The 8,093-nt window shown below is 29.2% G+C and overlaps 1 long non-coding RNA gene across 2 annotated transcripts; it reads left to right on the top strand.

Moving 5' to 3' along the window:
- The first annotated feature begins 5,175 nt into the window (after nt 1-5,175).
- LOC127746761 (uncharacterized) lies at nt 5,176-6,608 on the top strand. Of its 2 annotated transcripts, none has more exons than XR_008008459.1 (2): nt 5,176-6,214; nt 6,306-6,608. It is a non-coding gene; the product is annotated as an uncharacterized LOC127746761 (long non-coding RNA). The 2 variants fall into 2 exon arrangements; XR_008008458.1 differs by having other exon boundaries at nt 6,302-6,608.
- The last annotated feature ends 1,485 nt before the right edge of the window (nt 6,609-8,093 follow it).

Genomic DNA, 8,093 nt, shown 5'->3' with positions numbered 1-8,093 from the left:
CAGAACTCAGCAGAGAAGAGAAAAACTAACACCAGCATGTATCCTGGTTCGGTTGCCTTATGCTATACAACCTACATCCAGTCTCCTCCACAACTATGGAAGAATTTCACTATAGTTAACAGTATTACATACACCAATTTCATAGGATTGACCCAATCTTTTCACACTCAAGTTCTAACCTAACTTGACATTGGCTATGCTAATACCTAACTATTCACTCTTAGTGCTAACCCAACTAAGAAAGGGATACCAAACGAGTACAAGATATAAGACACTTAACCAACCTAAAGAAATCAAAAAATAACTCTAGACTTTTCTCTCAAGTGTATCACTCAATCTTTTTTCACTCATGGCTTTTACTTGAACTTTCTCACAATGCCTTTTCTCTTAAGAAATTACAGAAAGATAAACTTAGAAAAGTTCATTACAATCAGTAAAACATGAAGGAGATTGACTTCATCAACAGCCTCTTTGCTATGTGCAAAACCAGATTCGCAAACCTCAGATGCAGTTCTTCAGTATTGGCCGAATGCTTCTTTGAAAGAAAGCATTATTCAAGTAAAGGAACTTCTTAACAGAACACTATTCTCACTCTCTGGTTTTCTCTCCTTGCTTTCCGAATGAACATCAAGCTTCTTTTATCTCCTTGCATGTTGCTTGGTTCTTCTTCCAAGGTCAACACCTTGAGCTCCGAGCTTCACCAACCCACAGATTCACTTTTTCTCCTTAATCCTCAGAGTAGAAACTCTCCTTCTGACTTCCTCATCTTGGCCGAAAGCCATAAAACAGCAACCATAGAAATCTTCCAATGGTCAACTTGATCTGAACCCTTGAAAACCAACTTGGTCCCCAAATCTTGTTTAAGACCGTAGATACACAGCAGAGAAGAACAGAGATCCTCTTTCCCTTGTATCCCATTTCGGATAGAGCAGAGTGTTGGGAAGAAGAGATGAAGATTTGATGCATACAAGAGGAAATGGGTTACCTTTAACCTAAGCTTTATTTGGTTTGAACTTGGTGATTTGATATCTGTCTTTCTAGCTTAATCTTTCTCTTTCTCTCTTCTTTGGTGAAAAGCTTATGAAAGAAGCTCTCTCTCTTTCTCTTTCTTACTTTTCTAAAGTTTGTGATTTGACATTGTTAGAGAGGAGAAGAACGTTGCTTGTGGTGTGAGATCAAGTTTGGAGGGAAATAAAATCAACTCGGACTTGGATCAGTTTGTGATATGCTTGGCCCGTTATGATTTTTTTGACTTCTTTCTTTACTTTTCCTTGTGCTCTCAATTTTGCTTTCAGCCTACCACCTCTTGTTTTATTTTCTATTTCATTTGGGTTGCTCAACTTAATTAAGGCCTGCAACATAATAATAAATAATTAACAACATATACTCATTAATTAATTAATCAACACTAATTATTTATTTTGTCAAAAATAATGTTTGTCATCACTAATTAATTTAGTTAATTTTTTAACTCAACACAAACAATGGACATGTATGTCTTTCCGTCAATGGATAATACTAAATAAAATGGAGTTGTTCATGTATTTCGACATTTCGTTATATATACATTGGTATGTACATGTTTCGTTGCTACCACATGAGCATGGAAATGATGTAATTTTAGACAGCGAGACATTTATTATCTTTTAACTTTTCATATAACTTTTATCTATTAATTACTTTGTATTTATTATAAATTCTACTAAAACAAGTGAAGTTTCACTTCAAAAATTATTAATTATCTGCATTACGATCTTTTATAAATAAATATATCATAGCAGGTAATAAACACCATACTTAAATTTTACGTGATGTATTTACGTTTACTATATTAAAAGACTAAATTAATATATTTTTTAAAAAACTAATTAGTCTGAATTTAAAATTTTCAAAAATCTTATTCTCACTTTAATCATTTTTTATATTTATCTTTGATAAACTCAATTTGAAATGTATGAAGTTAACACTAATTTATTTAACTTGTAAGTAAAATAGAACCCGTTAGTTTGTATTTAAGTATTATTACATGAGTCGACTCACCTTGAGAGTTTCAAAATTAAGGTATGTTAACTATTTGCTGTTTTTTCTTTTCTTTTTCAAAACCAACCCTATGGAGCGTGAGACACGTATTTCGTATAGAATCTTCATGTAGTGATTATAAATACATTTGAATTAGGGGTTAGTTTAGTTACTTGTATATATTATTGATCACAAATATAATAAATTTTAGTTTACAACCATGTATTTTACCATCAATATCACACCTAGCTAGTGTGTTTACGAACACAAAGAAACAGTTTTCTTTAAAGCATGAACTGCGCATTTCACGCTTAACGTAACAAGTAATTTAATTTGGTAAAATTTGTTAACATTCAATCAATTATAAAAAGAGTCCCGCTAGGAGACAATGGCTTATATATTTATATAATGTGTTCAATGGGTTATATGAGTTACAAAATGAACATCCTCATACTATTTAGAATAACCATCCGAGTATTAGAGATAATAAACATCTTTCCAAAAACTTAAACTAATTTGTGGGTTTATCAATGATTAAACTCTTGACCTTTCGGATCTAGAGTTCTAATACCATGTCATGAAACCACTCATCCCAAAAACTTCAACTGATGAGAAAAGGTAACACTAATAAGGAAAATTCTACTATGCTGAACTCATTTCCTTTCTTTACATGCTGATGACAAATGGAGAGGCTGCTGCCATGACACGCGTTGAGAGAGACTGCCCAGGAAAGCTAGCTTTCTGCTTTGCAACAGAATATGGGTCCCACACACTTTTATTTGTCGGTTACTTTCAGGTGTTTATGTTTCTAACGTTGGATTAAGTAAGGTGTTAATTTTTTTGTTATTAAGGTTGGTAGTTGTTGCAAAAATGTGATGGGTTATTTTACAAAAAAACGTTTGGGTTTAGCCAAAAAAGACCTTTGTCTTATTACTAATAATGGATTGTAAGACCACCAAAAAAGAAGATTGGATTAGATTGACCCAAAAAAAAGAGGTATGTTTATCATGTTACAAAATATTTTGTTTTGCTGAAAAGTCTTAAATAAGAATATCATAAGAAAAAGCCTATAATAATGTATAATTTAATAATTAAAGTTGTGACCATATTTGTTGGCAAGATAAAAGATAGTGATATATAATTTTTGAATTGAAAATGAAGTGTTAATTTATTTTTTATGAAATTAAAGATCATTTTTTAAAAATGAATTATCAATAACAATCACCTTTATTTACTTGTATCGTAGATAGTACGGTACTCCCAGTTGTTTTATTACTCGATTTTCTTATCGCTACATTTATAATTTTTATTTTTTCTAAGTTGTTAATAATTTCAATTAACATAAATAAGTGAATGAAAATTCAAATAAAAATAAGAAACATAAATATGAGGGGAAAAAAAGTAAAAAAAAATATTATAAAAATAAATTAAAATAAAAATACGAAAGCTATGAAAATAAATAATCATAAAATTAAATAATCAATAAAAATTATTGATATACATAGTATGGCCTATAACAGAAATAATAATTATGGTATTAAATGTTATTGTTCAATAATTTAATTTTGCAAACAGTCTATAATTTTAGAATATAATTTTTTATTGTATTTATGAAAGAACAACAGAAATAATGAATAATGATATTCCTAGTTATGTTGTTCCTGAGACCTGTTTTTTCTTTTTTCCATTAAGACATTAAAAACCGAATTTTTTTTCCTGATAAATATACCTCTTTTTTTTTGGGTCAATCTAATCCAATCCTCTTTTTTGGTGGTCTTACAATCCATTATTAGTAATAAGACAAAGGCCTTTTTTGGCTAAACCCAAACCTTTTTTTGTAAAATAACCCATCACATTTTTGCAACAACTACCAACCTTAATAACAAAAAAATTAACACCTTACTTAATCCAACGTTAGAAACATAAACACCTGAAAAGTAACCGACGAATAAAAGTGTGTGGGACCCATATTCTGTTGCAAAGCAGAAAGCTAGCTTTCCTGGGCAGTCTCTCTCAACGCGTGTCATCGCAGCAGCCTCTCCATTTGTCATCAGCATGTAAAGAAAGGAAATGGGTTCAGCATAGTAGAATCTCCCCACTAATAATTATATTTCTAATATTCCCTAAACTTCCATTATACACATTTTATATATATATTGTAAAATATTATTTTAGTTTTTAATATTTAGACCAAATTTTAATTTGATAACTAAGTTTTAAATATTTTATTTCTTTTAAATAGTCTCAAATTTTTTATATCAGTCTCAAAAAATTTTAAATGTATTCAATGTTATTACACAATTAAATTTGATACAAATAATTAACATATTAAAGAGAATAACATTTGATTTCGGTACATAAATAAAATTAATCTACTAATTATAATATAAATGTTTTTTTTATTCTGGAGTATTGATGATTGATTGATAAGATTTAAAATCTTTTTTACAAGAAGGAGATCGATAAAAAAGTGTCACAAAAAAATTTTGTTTATATTTTTCGAGAAGATATAACTTAATAACAATGTTTTTAATATCCACGTCAGTTATTTTGTTAATTATTTTTGTCAAATATAACGATAGGACAATATTAAATTGTTTAAAATTTTTTGGGACATAAATATGACATTTGAAACGTTAAGAATTAGATTATGATTTGTCTCATATATTAAGGATTATAGTAATATTTTATCCTAAAATATAAAATATTTTTTAGATAAATTGTAATAATATTTTATTAATTTTAAAATATAAATTAATATTTTAACTGTATTTAATGTCGTTTTTAATTATATAAAATATTTAAAATAATTTTTTTGGTTTAATAAATAATAATATATATTATTTTTAAAACTTATTTTAAAAATAAATATTAAAAATAAAATTTAATATAATGATACATAATAATATTTAAATGTATTTAAATATATTTAATAAAATATTTTTTATTTTTTATTAAAATATAGTTAAACATATAAAATATGCTTATTAGATAAATATTATATTCAAAATATATTCAATACGTGGAGACAATAACTCAACATATCATGCATAGAATATAAGTATTTGGGGTCAAATTGAGTGATGAATATTAGGCTGCGTTTGGTTTATGTATGTATTAAGACATAGACATTAAGACATAGACACTTGAGGGCGTGTGTTTGCAGGTCCATTTAGCCAGCGGTACTCACAGAGCACTGCTCATCGATGGAAGGCGCCGTATGTTGATATTTGGTTTTATTCATTACCATCGAAATACTCTGGAGGTTTCCACTGTCTTTCTCTAAATTCGTATCAATGTTTTTTAGTTACTTTCTACAGAGCATGTGATAAGTTCTTGGTACCATGAAAGTGAATTAGTTACAAAGTTAATAATTTCTCATTGCTTCTCAAAGTGTAATGGATAATATATCCTGACAAGGGTTGAAAACTTAAAATGCTATTGCGTCTTGTATGACCCATTTAGGGTGGATACTACAAAATTCAATAAGATTTTTTTACAATTAGCTGAAATTCATTACAAATAATGTTCAAAATTAATTAACTTCTGTACTCATAGGACTTCTTTAAGCATATAACTCTTATTTTATATATGCGTGTGACTGTGATCCTTGCCACTATCCCATTCTTGAAGATTAATATAGTCCTAGAAGCATTCCAAGGACCGTTAACCAAGAATCTGGCAAGGTAACCAATTTAATTTCATAGTACAATCTTCGAACTCTACAATTTTATATATATGGCAAAGTGATCCTTACATCAATAGTGAAGATTAAGCTTAAATTCTTACAATCATCTTTGTAACAAGCTAGTTGATTTTGAATTCAAGGCCCAAGTTCTTGTTTACTGCTCGGAGTATCTACAAGGTGGAGCTCCACCACTAATGGTGAAGACAGTGCTAGCATCTGAAGAATCAAAGGGTGACCTGAAAAGTGGAAGAGGGAAGAGGGGAGAGATTGGATGCAGAGGGAAGTTGCAGGGTGGTTGGTGTGGCAAAAGTTGATCTGTTAATGATTTTCTCATGAATTCTTTCCTTGCCTTCCAACTGAGTGCCTCACTGGCCTCAATGCTGTGATCTCAATTTCTGCCTATTTTAATTCATTTCATAATCCAAGTTGAAAATTTTGAGTAAAGGCTTCAGTGAATTGCTCATACTATTAGTAAAGAAATTGCTTTATCTTTATAAAGTACTGAAGGTAATTGAACTTTATTTTTTTCTTTTGTTATTGAATTCTTTAGTTGTGAACTGTTCAATTTGTTGTATTACATTTATCTCATTTCAGATAGATATGACTTCAAAAATGCATAAGGAGCAAACAAAGGAAAAAAATCTCAAGGAATAAAGCTACAAGAGGAGAAGACAAAGTACTAGTATCTTATGATGGCTGTTAGGATATTAATAGACTTTGAGAGTTGTATTTTTTTTTGTGATATTTGGCTTTGTATCTTTACAATAAATTATGACAAACAATAGCATAAGACTTATATTGGTATAGTTTTAGCATATACACAATTGATTGCTGGGTCCTTCATTTGTAATGAAATTATATGAATTAAAAATTCAATGGAAAGTTGTTTCTTTTATGTTTATTTTGGTTTGCTCTGTTTCTTTTTTTAGCTAATAGTATTTGGAGTATATCTTGTATGATTTGCACAAATATATAAGTGCATAATTTAAGAATTCAGGTTATAAACATCAACACAGGATTAAGAAAATACAAGTTGTAAGCAAGACTTGATTCCAAATCTGCAGAAATGCATAAATTTTTGAGACAATTATACAATACAATTAATATTCACCTGATAAATAAATTAAGTGCAGAAGATTAACATAGATAATTTTGAATTCAATGAAATTTTGCATTTTTGCACAAATATGAGACAAAATTGCACAATACAAATAACACTTACCTAATAAATAATTTAAGTGCAGAAAATTAATATACATAATGCAGAATTCAATAGAATTTGGTAGGATTACACAATTTTAAGTGCAAATTGCACAACACAATAAACATGCACCTGATGGATAACTTAATTGCATAATAGCAGAAAATCAACACAGAAAACTGGACAATATGAATAAAATTCTGTTCACGCATAAAAGAGTTGCAAACTAGTTAGTGTACTTCATTTGATTAGCATTCGAATTGTAAAAAAAAAATAACACTAAAAGGTCTAATAAGTTCTATTAAAATACATATAATAAGTTAACAACTAAGACCACCAACATCACCAACAATAGCTAAAAGTTGTCCATTATATCTCGTGCGAATGCTGCCCTTTCCTCGTACAAACTCCAAAAGGTTGTACATTGCATTGGCTAGTACCTGCACATGCTTTCCTTGATCCTCAACCGCAACCTTAAAAGTTTCAGCCAAGTTTCAGCATCTTTTCCACTGCATGCATCAAGACCAGTAGCTCTTTCCTTGCCAAAAATGTTCCCAAGATGTTCAAACAACGGAAATGGCTTGCCTGGAGTGTAAAGCGTAACATTGCGACCCTATACAACATAGAATAAAGTATACATTATAAATTCATATGCGTACAATTACATGAAAATTAAAAAATACTTGTAAGAAGAATGATTAAATGTTCAAAAATTCACACCTTTCAAACTTGTAAATTAACATATCAATTTCTACAAACAATTATCATTCAACTTGTTCAATTTTTACAACACATAATACAAACAATTTGATCAACAACTTAGTAAGCAGATTAATAAGCAATTTTATAGACACAATACAAATAAATTGCCCTTTTTGAATTAGACACATAGCTTTTTTCATTATTTTTCCTCTTTGATTAGGAAAAATACCTTATCAAACTTCAAAATGCTTTGAAACAACCACCACCAAGATTATCCATTGTTTATTAAAGAATTCAGATGAAAATAAAATGAGTAATTATAAAGAAATCCTGGGTGTACCTGCAATTCGATCAGCCATATACCCAAACATTAGAATAGCACTCAATTAATAATAACACATCTTATCAATAATCAAAATTAAATATATATATCATAAGAGAAAAATACCAGAGGCAAGGCAAAGCACAGCTAGGAGGAGGTTA

The sequence above is a fragment of the Arachis duranensis genome, chromosome 4, assembly GCF_000817695.3.
Source record: "Arachis duranensis cultivar V14167 chromosome 4, aradu.V14167.gnm2.J7QH, whole genome shotgun sequence".
Lineage (NCBI taxonomy): Eukaryota > Viridiplantae > Streptophyta > Magnoliopsida > Fabales > Fabaceae > Arachis > Arachis duranensis.
The sequence above is the reverse complement of the archived record's forward strand: the minus strand, read 5'-3'. Positions and strand labels throughout refer to the sequence as shown.